The sequence below is a fragment of the Carassius carassius genome, chromosome 5 (genome assembly GCF_963082965.1).
Source record: "Carassius carassius chromosome 5, fCarCar2.1, whole genome shotgun sequence".
Lineage (NCBI taxonomy): Eukaryota > Metazoa > Chordata > Actinopteri > Cypriniformes > Cyprinidae > Carassius > Carassius carassius.
Window position 1 is genome coordinate 24,195,182 of NC_081759.1, and position 13,083 is coordinate 24,208,264.

Genomic DNA, 13,083 nt, shown 5'->3' on the forward strand with positions numbered 1-13,083 from the left:
ATAAGAAATGAACGAATGAATGTATTTTGTAGTTATTGATAAACTTATAAGATAATCATTATAAGATAAACAAATACATATTTGTAAAAAATAAAACAAAACAAAAAAACATTTGTTTAGGCTACTACATTTTTATTAGCCTACAATATCCGTGGTAACAGGGTTGCAGGTAAAGCTTGATTAATGCAGTCAACGCTTAGTGTAAAAACTTGTTGTAGAAAGGATTCAATTTATGTTACTTTTTGGGTGTCATATATCCAAGAAGGAATATTTAAAAATGCCATACACTTTTGTAATTTTGTTCTCAGTAGTTCTCTGTCTGCGTGTCTCAGCAGTGCTCGTGGTGCCTGCGGCGGAGGATCCGCGCGCTGTGCTCTGTTCCAGCCACCGATCAGTCGCTTTCGTTCATGTCAAAACTGACTCCTGAGCAACGCTCAACACCGGCCACTCTCCTCTAATCATTCAATAAACGACCGAACAGAACGTATAAGGACTGTCTAAATTAAACACATTCAAATAAACCAATTTTAGTTCTGTTTTTGGGGTCCAGACCTGCATGTCTGAATAAACAACTTTTGTTGCCTGGACAAACTGAGCTGTCAGTGTAATTTGAATTTCCTGTGCATCCGTCTCCTTTATGACAAACTACACAGTGCTGGTCAGATGATAGTAAGATAATAAAAAAAAAATCTTTATTTCGTACGGTAATATAGCAAAATGTGTTGTTACGAGGCTCTTTAAAGATTTGACTCACCATTAAGGGAGCAGATGATGTCGATGTTTGTTCTCCATTACGAGACGCCCGCCGTTGCTAATGAATAAACATTTATTTGTGTCGTAAAGATACCCGTCAACTAAAGCAAGAGCTGACGGTGTTTAAGCGCTGCAGCTCCGTCTCTGCAGTACTTCAAGAAACTGAAGAGAAAGAGAGAGGGAGAGAGAGAGAGAGAGAGAGAGAGAGAGAGAGAGAGAGAGAGAGAGAGAGAGAGACTTGCTGTGTGTTGTAGTAACAATGCTATGCGGAGAGACCTGACGGAAACACCGCGGTATGACGTAAAGAAACCCCCTACAAGAGATGTATGACGACTGTCCTATTGAAAGTCAAATCCGGCATCTCTTTGCAGATCACGACAAACTGGCGTGATTTAAAGGTGCACTCAGCATATTAAGATAGACTAGTTTTAAGAAAAGTTTAATGCAATTAAGAAAGTTTTACGCATAAAATTAGGTTTTGTTGGTCTTCTGCATAAGACATTTTATAAACAACCTCAAGTTATGCATGGAATAAACTGGATATCTCTGTTGTGACAAACACCTAAATATTCAGGCCTTTTCATAATCCACCCTTGTTATTTAGAAAAACAAAATCTAATTCCAAATTAAGTTTCATGTAGATTTGATTGACAATTTTAATCAATCTGACAGCATGAAATGAAAAACGCTTTAGGTTGCTTAACGTAATCTTGGTTCCCTGAGATAAGGGAATTAGCTTTATGTATGGGAAAACTCATTTTGTCCATTCTGCTGAAGCCTGATTTGTTCATGTTTGTGTAGTTGCACAAACCAATGGTGCTTCGGCCCGCCAGAAGGGGCAGGGCCGACCGCTATAACTCAGCCCGTAACGCCATTCATCAGCTCATTCGACTGAAGCGACGATCATCGATTCGTGCAGCTTGTAGTGTGGCAAGTGACATGACACTTGTTCCTTTATCTCAGGGAACCGAGGTTAGTTAAGTAACCGAAAGCGTTCCCTTTCAAACGTTCATTCTCGTTATGTATGGGAACAAATTCAATCATGCCACACTACAAGCAACAATCACATGCTGCTCTGCGAGCCCAGTGTTAGAGCACTAATAAGGGCCCTAAGGGACTTAGGCATTATCTCGCCCCAAGCTTAGCTGAGTGCGAAACCACTACCTACATGGGAGGTTAGACATATAGAATTCGCGCCTTCAGGACGGGGATATCTAAGTTATAGAATCTAGCAAAAGTGGACGGCGACAACCAGCTGGCGGCCGCACAGATCTCACTGATAGATATGCCGCTGGACCACGCCCATGTTGAGGCCATTCCCCTTGTGGAGTGGGCTCTCACACCAATGGGGCATTCCAGTCCTTCCGATGTGTAAGCCAGAGCTATTGCATCAACAATCTGTTACTGCCTATTGAATGGCTGGCCTCAAGAGAACGATTCGCCATGATGACTGCCATATATATTTTCAGTGTGGGTGTGGGCACACCCCTTATCCAGCAGCTCTTGCAGAAAAGTCAGCACGCAGGACACGTCACATGAAAACGGGTCCATTTGCCGTGCAGAGCACCAGTTGAGGAATACTAACCATTTCTTGCCATAGAGCCGTCTCGTAGAAGGCGCCCTTGACTCAAGAATGGTGTTGCTTACTCTCGCTGGAAGCCTATCAGACTCCCGTCGAGGCACCAGACATGAAGGCTCTACAGCTCTGCGAGCGGGGATGACAAATCATGCCTATCGCCTTTGAGAGAAGGTCCCTCCTCAATGGGATGGGCCATGGGCCATGGGCCATGGGTCCATCGTTATGAGCTTCATCAGCTCTGGAAACCAAGCCTAGTTCTTCCAGAGGAGAGCTACTAAGAGGAAGGAGCATTTGGTTTCCCTGTCTCGCCTGATGATCTGGGGAATCAGGGCGATAGGAGGAAACGCATACAGGAGTTCGTTCTGTGCCCGGAGAAGGAGGTGACGAACAAATCTTTATAGGGTGTGAGACCTGACGCAGCCTTGGTGATTGATATAAGACACCACTGTCATGTTGTCCGAATGGACCAGGACGTGGTGGCCCTTGATGGCCAGAAGGAAGGAATTCAGAGCTAAGGAGACTGCCAACATTTCCAGGCAGTTGATATGTAGGCATCGCTGCTGAGCTGTCCAGGAGCCGAATGCCGGATTGCCCTCCAACAGCATGCCCCACCCGGAGTTGGACGCGTCTGTTGTGATCACCTTCCCTCTGGAGGCCACACTCATCCCCACTCTTCTCTGAATCAGGTGAGTGGTCCTCCAGGGGGCCACAGCTTCGATACAGCGGTGGTCCACCCTGACCGGAAATCGATTTAACCACCAAGTGTGGGGCGGGACTCCAAAATTGGAGGGGGCGCATGTGGAGCAGGCCCAGCAGAGTTACAGAGGCAGCAGCAGCTATAAGGCTGAGCAGCCTCTAAAAAACCCTTAGGGGGAGGGTCGTCCCCGGTTTGGAGGAAGCCGTCAATCACTGAATTGTCAGGGATCAATCCGGCGAGATCTGTGCCTGCATTATGGCAGAGTCTAGAACCGTTCCCAGAAAGACAGTTCGTCTTCTGGGCAACAACTGGCTCTTGTGTGAGCTGATGACCAACCTGAGGTGCTCTAAGTGACTGAGCAGTAGCTCTTTGTGAGCGTTCACTTCCTGTTCTGATCTGGCTAGAACAAGCCAATCATCGAGGTAGTTCAATATGTGGATTCCCATCTGCCTGAGCGGGGACAGAACCACGTCTATACACTTCGTAAAAGGGTGTGGGACCAGAGACAGACCAAACGGAAGGCCTGCATACTGAAAGGCCACTGAGCCCGCCGTCTCTCTTTGGGATTATGAAATAGTGGCAGAAAATGCCTGACTCGCTGTTCGCTGGGGGCACTATTTCCACAGTGCCTTTTGCAAGAAGTGCTTGCACCTCCTGCAAAAGAACAATAGCTTCGTTGTCTGGGACAGAGGTTTAAACAACGCCTCTGAAGCGGGGCAGTCTGCGAGCATACTGTAGCGAGTAGCCTCGTCGAATTGTTTCCAAAACCCATCTCGAGATTCCTGGAATGGCTGCCCAGACCATGTAATGGGAGGCGAGGGGTTTTATTTTCTCGAACGAGAGCTCGCCTTGAAAAAGCGGGGAGTCTGCATTTGTGATTGAGAGAGGATGAGGAATTTTGCTCTTTACAGTATGTAACCCTGATCTCTGTCAGCGTTATCCATAGGTTGCACTCCACCACCACCAGGCTGGCCATGGTCTTGCAGCGCCGAACCAGCCTATCTGGCTGTTGCATAAGCCCTGTGGCCCTTTAAGCCAATGGCAGATGGTGGGCACAGATGTGCGGCAATCGCTTCCTCCAGGAGGGGAAGTTTGGCATACCCTCTTTCGTCAGTGTCGTCAACGGTGGTAAGAGCTGCTGAAGTCGAGGGGTTTACCCGTGCTGAATAGGGGGTGCCCCACATCTTGGTAAGATCGTTGTGGACGGCTGGCAATAACGGGGCTGGGGGCTGGTGAGAGGATTACTGGCGGGTCTCTGGCAAGAACTGTTCCTCCAGTAAGCCATGGACAGGCTCGTCCAGAGCCGACCATTGAGGCCCAGATCCTCCACAGCCTTTGCAATGACGCGGATAAGCTCGGCGTCTGGCTTCAGTCTCGGCACCTGAGGGGAGGGGCTGCTTCTGGCTCCTCGCTGGAATCACCCCATTTCTCCGTTTCTGACGCCGCCAAGGACACAGAGTCGTCGGCGGTGACATCATCGATGATAATGTCCTCTTGTAGTGCGCTGAATGAGACCAGTCCACTCGCAGCTGAAGAGGGGCGCTGGTCCTCATTTGTGTAGCAATTCGTGAGAAGATGCGGGGAGGGAGGGGCACGCAGGCGCTGAGCCGATGTGACACTGCCCGAGCCCGCTGGATAAGATCGGCTGCCCTGCTGTTTTTTCCTCTTGGTGAGGAGAAAGACGGGAGGGCCTGGCGGGGGGATAACCTTGATGAAACAAGGCGACCCGTGAGCGTAGACGAGAGAGACTCATGCTCTTGCAGAAAAAGCATGAGCCGTCAGCGAGCACAACCTCTGCATGGGCGCAGCTGAGGCAGGCGGCACACTCACTTTTACCATCTTTATCGTGCAAGGAGCTCGAAAACCACAAAAAACCACAGAGATCGCTTACGTCGCTGCCTCGGCTTCTTCCACAGCAGTGAGCAGAGCTGGAGCTTCTTCTGTGGCTTTTTCTTGCAGAAGAGTCAGCAAAGAGATGATCCTCATCGCTAAAGGAGCCCTACAGGCCTACTTATATAGCAGTCGGCCCTGCCCCTTCTGTGCAGCTAAACAAACGCTAACAAATCAGGCTTCAGCAGAATGGAAAAAAGGAGTTTTCCCATACATAATGAGAGTGAAAATTCAAAAAGGAATATCCAGTTCGACGAATTTGGCCACATTAAGCTAATATAAATACATAAATACAGAGTTGTGTTTCATTGAGACTCAAATAAGCTTTTCAAAGGGAGGATGATTCGTTCACAAGACATGCAATATTTGACTAGAATCTGGATACTATAGCAATAGATTTTAACTGTTTGTGCAAGTCGGTATGTATGAATCAGTGACCTCTAATTTCATCTGTTGTGTGACCTTATGCTTCTATTCCTTATTTATGACTGAGCCACAGAGGAGGATACACTCATCTATAGCATGAATGATTAAAAGCCAAGAAGCACTTAACTTAATGAGCTATATTCTGCAATATGGAGAATTACTATGTCCTCAGTTGTGACTATCATTGGAATTTCATCCTATACAATTTTTGAGTCAAAAATCTAAGAAAAAACAAACAGTTTGATTTAACCCATTTGTGCCCAATTGTTTCTGTAGGGTTTCATGCATATAGTCATGTAAATAGTGCATTTATCTTCCACAGGTTTTTTTTTTTTTTTTTTTTGAAAATAGTATTTGAACGTGTGGCAACTATAGTTGCCAGTGGGCAAATATGTTATTTGCACCCCTTCAATGTCAAATTTGAATAGGAGGAATGCATTTGGCATCTAACTCAAAATAACTGCTTTCAACAGATCAATCTTTATTCATTAACAAATTTATCATGCATAAAAGTCTAAGAACATTCAATGCAGACCCCCAAAAAAGACTGCATCTAGCTTATAATCTCTCAACTATGAAAACACAACAAATCCATTTGTCTTTAAATAGTGGAACAGAGAGCAGAATAAAGTGCAGCCATTAAGTTGCCCCAACAGGGTATTGTGTATCAAAAAGTTAAATGAAAATAAATGAATACAAATAAATACAATGAATATAACATCTTAACATATAACGTCTTTCTGAAAGAAAATTATGCATTTAACTGTTTGTTTACCAAACATTCAGCAAAATATCATATTTTTGCTCAACAGAAGAGAGAAAATCATAGGTTTGCAACTTGAAGATGACCAATGATGACACAATTTCCATTTTTGGGTGAACTTTCCCTTACGTAAGTAGTGAATGTACAAGCAGTTTTATAAATTTTCATAAACATATTTGCATGCTATACTTTGTGATGTAAATATGTAAAATATCACATATTTTATAAATAGGCACATACTGGTTAGGTCAAATGGATTAACCCTGAAAAAGTCCTTGATATTCATGAAATTAATGATATTCTTTTAAAATATATGCTTTTTTAAAATAATTATAATTTGTAGGCTACACCCATGATTGTTTGTTTGTTTATTTATTATTGAACATGCAGGTATTTTCATTCTCAGAGGTGTGTTAGTTAAATGAAAATAAATAAAAATAAATAGAATGAAGAAAATATTACATCTCTATATATATATTAATAAAAGGTATACCTGAAAGAAAATTACGCATTTTTTTAGGCCCACAGTATTCAATGACTGTAGTAGGTGATATCATATAATAATGTAAATTAAACTCATTACTTGTCTGATTTTCAGCATTACAATGCAATCATAAGATACTAGTCATAAAAAGAATTAAGGTTCTTGGCAAAGAAACGCATCCAAGCAGGATAAAGGGGGCTCAATATTTTGCCCCTAACAAGACCTACAGTAGTGTCATAAAAGGGAAAAAAACATAATCTACAGTGATTAATCCCAATGCATTAGCCTTTTATCTTTACATTCTTCCTTTCGTGCGACTGACGAAAGTTTGTAAAATGCTGCTGTCACCTGGAAATTCCCACCCCCCATGGCAAAAGCAGACGCAGAAGTGGGGCAGTAGAGCTGGAAAGATTGCTCTCTCATCTCCTTTTGACAGATTTATTCCCTATCAAATTAAGGTCTAATGTACAGTAGACATATCAGTTAAAGGGTTAAGTTATATTTTAGATGGGATATTATGAAAGCAAAAAGCACTAAACAAGACCAATAATCTTGATTTATTAACCTATTAACACAGTAAAACCCAGTTTACCCATGATATGTACAAACCCAATTTCCAAAAAAGTTGGGACACTACAAATTGTAAATAAAAACAGAATGCAATGATGTGGAAGTTTCAAATTTCAATATTTTATTCAGAATACAACATAGATGACATATCAAATGTTTAAACTGAGAAAAATGTATAATTTTAAGGGGAAAATAAGTTGATTTTAAATTTCATGACATCAACACATCTCAAAAAAGTTGGGAACAGGCCATGTTTACCACTGTGTGGCATCCCCTCTTTTTTTTTTATAACAGTCTGCAAACGTCTGGGGAAAGAGGAGACAAGTTGCTCAAGTTTAGGAATAGGAATGTTGTCCCATTCTTGTCTAATACAGTCTTCTATCTGCTCAAATGTCTTTTGTCTTCTTTCTCACATCTTCCTCTTTATGATGCGCCAAATGTTTTCTATGGGTGAAAGATCTGGAATGCAGGCTGGCCATTTCAGTACATGGATCCTTCTTCTACGCAGCCATGATATTGTAATTGATGCAGTATGTGGTCTGGCATTGTCATGTTGGAAAATGCCCATAAAGGAACTTTTTATACCCAATCATGTTGCCAATTGACCTAATAAGTTGCAAATTTGTCCTTTGACGTTTTTAAATGTTTCACTTTCAACATTTGATATGTTATCTATATTCTATTGTGAGTAAAATATAATTTTATGAGATTTGTAAATTGTCCCATTCCTTTTTTTACTCACAATTTGTACAGTGTCCCAACTTTTTTGGAATCGGGTTTGTACTTACAAGTCATTTGCCCACCGACAACTATAGTTGCTGCTTGGGCTTTTGACTAAGTATACAAAAAAATTATAGCTGTAATATTTGTTTTGTTTGGATGATTCTAGAGACCTGATTGTGTATATACAATGAACAAAATTATAAACACAACACTTTTGTTTTTGCCCCTATTTTTTCTATGTAAACAAAAGGCCTATTTCTCTCAAATATTGTTCACAAATCTGTCTAAATCTGTGTCAGTCAGTGTAATGAATTAAACCTTCATATTCATCCGGAAGAAGGAGGCGGGAACCGGCGGGCAATCAAATAACATTTTAATAACTCCAAAATAAACACAAAACAGCGCACCAGCCCCTCACGGACGACTGGTGCGCTCAAATAAAACCAAAACACAACTAAAAGCCCAGGCCTGGTCCTCTCTCGTCCTTCACTGTCGTCGCTCCAGTTTTATATCCTTCCATCTCCTACGTGGGACTCGAGACCGTCGGTGGGTCGCAGGTGTCACTGATTTGCCCAATCATTGCCGGCCTCACTCCTTGTTCCCACGTCCCTCGGCCCCGCCCCACTCGCCACAGTCAGCACTTCTCCTTTGCTGAGATAATCCATCCACCTCACAGGTGTGGCATATCAAGATGCTGATTAGACAGCATGATTATTGCACAGGTGTTCCTTAGGCTGGTCACAATAATAGGCCACTCTAAAATGTGCCGTTTTATCACACAGCACAATGCCACAGATGTCGTAAGTTTTGAGGGGTCGTGCAATTGGTATGCTGACTGCCGGAATGTCCACCAGAGCTGTTGCCCGTGAATTGAATGTTAATTTCTCTACCATAAGCCATCTCCAAAGGCGTTTCAGAGAATTTGGCAGTACATCCAACCATCCTCACAACCACAGACCACGTGTAACTAACCACACTAGCCCAGGACCTCCACATCCACCATCTTCACATCATCTGAGACCAGCCACCTGGACAGCTGCTGCTACAATCAGTTTGTGTTACCAAAGAATTTCTTTCTTGAACTGTCAGAAACGGTCTCAGGGAAGCTCATCTGCATGCTCGTCATCCTCACTGGGGTCTCGACCTGACTGCAGTTCGTCGTCGTAACCAACTGTGGGCAAATGCTCACATTCGATGGTGTCTGGCACTTTGAAGAGGTGTTCACTTCACAAATGAATCCCGGTTTTCACTGTACAGGGCAGATGGCAGACAGCGTGTATGCCGTCATGTGGGTGAACGGTTTGCTGATGTCAACGTTGAGGATCAAGTGGCCCATGGTGGCGGTGTGGTTATGGTATGGGCAGGCGTATGTTATGGACAAAGAACACAGGTGTATTTTATTGATGCCATTTTGAATGCACAGATACCGTGACAAGATCCTGAGGCCCATTGTTGTGCCATTCATCCACGACCATCACCTCATGTTGCAGCATGATAATGCATGGCCCCATGTTACAAGGATCAGTACACAATTCCTGGAAGCAGAAAAAATCCCAGTTCATGCATGGCCAGCATACTCACTGGACATGTCACCCATTGATCTTTTTTTGGTAGCTCTGGATCGGTGTATACGACAGCGTGTTCCAGTTCCTGCCAATATACAGCAAATTTGCATGGCCATTGAAGAAGAGTGGACCAACATTCAAGAGGCCACAATCAACAACCTGTTCAACTCTATGTGAAGTAGATGTGTTGCACTGCGTGAGGCAAATGGTGGTCACACCAGATACTGACTGGTTTTCTAGTTTTGATGTGAGTCAGCATGTACCACAGCTAGATGATCTCGAAAACATTGTAACATGTAACACTGTGTCAGTGTTGACATTAGATAATACTTTTCTCATACAATTTCTTTTCTGAAAAAAAAAGGTTTGAAACATTTCTACTATAGAGAGACTGACAATAATAAAAACTAAGCGATCAGTTCAGCAGTCATAACAGCAGTCATTAGACTTGGCCTTTCCATCTTACAGACTGACATATAACCATCTTAGCTAATACTTAAAATAGATCAGCTTGCAATGATACATCATACACCAGAGCCTCCTCTATTGGCTAATGAATACAAATGATAGAACACGCAGTGGTGAAGAATCCACTTTGCTCACAAAATGTGCTTCATGCTGTCTTAGCACAAAAAAGAAGAACTTTGACATAAATTCTACAACAATAATTCACAACCTGCCTGTCTTAGTTGTGAGCAATGATAAATACCTCAAAGGTATTTTACATTTTTGGTTGCTGCAGTGCTTCAAAGTAGAACGGCTTTGTGAGAGCTGTTGTTGCCTATGACGAATTCCCTGAATAATAATGGGAGAGTTCTGCATATGCTCTGAATATCTGATCACAGATTTAAAATTTGTAAAGCAGCTAAAACATGAATAGCATGATCACATAAGCACGTTTGAATAATATTAATATCTAAACTGAATGATTCACTGAAATAAATTATCATGTAAAAAAATCATTACAAAAGACTGTAATTCACGTATAACCTGTGTATAATATAGGTTTACTGCATTATCTTTATATAATTTCTGTTATCATGAATATCATTTTATGTTTAAGATGTTCTGCCAGCTTATAAATGTGAAATTTAATGATTCCTTTTATTTTAAAAAGTCTTTAAGGAAAATTTATAGCAAATAAAGGGAAATCGAACTTATGAAATTTCATAGTAATTTCACCAAAGTATATTCATTTCATGCTCATTCATGCAGGGCAGACAATGTGTTCATCTAACAGCACACTCTGTTGAGAATAATAATCCGTTTCCTTATAGACAACACAATTACATGATCTTAAGAACCATTAAATGTCTCTGAAACTTTTTTTGATTGACCTCCTAACTCAACTCCTTTTATTACTTCTGGCTCTGTCTACAGTTACTGCATTCTGAATCCCACATACCTCTTCAGAAACACCACAGGGGAGAAAGTTCATTTAATGGCTTGAGACTATTGTCCTGGAACAAATTGAACCAGGTTGTGAGTAAAGAATGTGGGTTGACTTCCAAGTGAGGGCAAATTCAAACACATTTGTGTTTTTCGGACTGAGATTCAGAAGCCGTATTTGAATTCATGTTGAGCTGGACATTTTATCAAGGTTCTGTAATCATAAGCATAGCTTGACATTTGAGCTGGGGGGCTGAGGCAGGAGGCAAATGATTTGGTGGGGTAAAACAGTTGTGATACTTCACATGGCAGAGCACAAAAAGAGTGACAGATAAAGTGGAATAATTTACTAAGAACATGTGTTATGGTTTACAAGCAATGAAGAATATCTTTCATTTAACACAAATAGGCTACACAACTAACTCATTCGATGTAGTCTACAAAACAGTTTGCTGAAATGTCCACAACATTAACAATAACAACAAAATAAGAAATAGCCCATCCTGTGAATTATACTCCAGTTGCTTTTAATTCCTGATGCAGATGTAAGATCTGAGAATTTTATTATTGTTTTAAATAGAAACGACATAGGCCCACACTGTGTTACTGTGTAATGTAGTCCTATGTCTAAATGTAGCCTATACCTACTGAAATCAAAATAACCTTGAAGTTATTGTACTTAAGAGTCCTGATGACCAAATTAAAAAGCACTCTAGCACAAAATACCTGCAGGGTTTATATAGCATGAAACAGAGCAGTGCTTTTATTCATGAAGCCATTTTTTTTTTTTATGGTTAACCACTGTGCCAACACAGCCACCCCCCCCCCCCCCCCCACACACACACACACACCCCGATATAATTCTGTATTGAAACGGTACATACACAATTTTTTATTATACGATAAAAAAAACGTTTTTTTAACGTTTAATCAACGTTAATGCACTGCTTTAATTGATGAACGTGCACACACACACACACACACACACACACACAACACACACCACTCGCACACAGAGATCTGAGATCGTGCTGTGCAAAAAGTAGCATTCAGAGTGTTGTCACGCTACTTTTATTAATCGATACTGAATCGCTACATTATATTTCTCAACAACAAAGGGGCAAAATCACTTCATTGTCTGCAGAGAGAGACAATTTACACTTTCTTTCTCTCAAAATGGCCATATTTCAGAAAATTTTTCATCACTGGATATAGCTTTAGGTCATTTAACATTTCTATGGTAAAACGTATTATTAAAAGTTGACTAATGTTAATTGATTTGCAGCTTCATCTTACCTCACTCTCTTTAACGTTAAACTGACGCTTCGCGCTCTGCTTCTGTGAACGGTAAACCCCGCCTACTTTGATCTGATTGGCCATCTCAGTCATTTTGACATTGACGAGTGCTGTTAGACCGAGGCTTTGATCTGAAGCACCTAGTATGTGCAGTGTTTGCACGTGCATCCATGCAAGTTAATTCTCACACTTTAATAGTATTTGTAGCTCCTAACAGGCTGTGTGACTATGAGAAGTTATTACATCAAACTGTACGTCATTATACAGTTTTCCTTATTGCTTGCGTGCCAGCGATTATCCCTCTGCGTGCCACTGTTGGCACGCGTGCCGTAGGTTGCCAACCCCTGGCCTATATATTATGAGATTGATCTGTCACTCAAACTGGCAGTACACATAAAAGTATGGATTAAAAAATGGGGAAGTTTAAATAAATAAACGAAGAAAAAATATTTAGCCTACGAATATTTCTTAAATATTCGTAAATATTCAGTCTTAATATTGGAAATCAGTCTGAGCCATCATTAATGCATCAAGAATCAAAAATATAACTGAAGCGCATGATTTGAATATCTACGTAAATAAATATTTACGAATATAATAAGAAATATTTACGAAGTTACATTTTATTTTATTGCAACTTTACGTTTTTTAATCCATACTTTTATGTGTATTGCCAGTTTGTATATACCTAGCGCTAATCAAGTGAGTTGTTATAACAGTGACAATGTGAACTCTTTTGTAGCTACAAAACGTCTACTAAACGCTAGGAAATCCACAGCCAAAAAAATAAAAATAAAAATAAATAAAGGAAATAAACTTAAATAAAATAAACGAATAAAGCAGAATATATATTATATACTTTTGAGAGACATAGCAAAAGAACAATACAACCGCGTCCCTGTTACTACGGAAACATTCTACCCAATCACAAAAGCAAAGACAGACGTG

At 41.2% G+C, this 13,083-nt stretch overlaps 1 protein-coding gene across 1 annotated transcript in view; it reads right to left on the reverse strand.

Annotated features, from left to right (window-relative positions):
- sv2ca (synaptic vesicle glycoprotein 2Ca) overlaps window positions 1-916 on the reverse strand; it is a 43,163-nt gene extending 42,247 nt beyond the window's left edge. The window contains exon 1 of the mRNA XM_059550191.1: window positions 755-916. The gene's annotated coding sequence lies outside the window, so the exon portion shown is untranslated. The remainder of the gene's footprint in view (window positions 1-754) is intronic.
- Window positions 917-13,083: the final 12,167 nt, after the last annotated feature.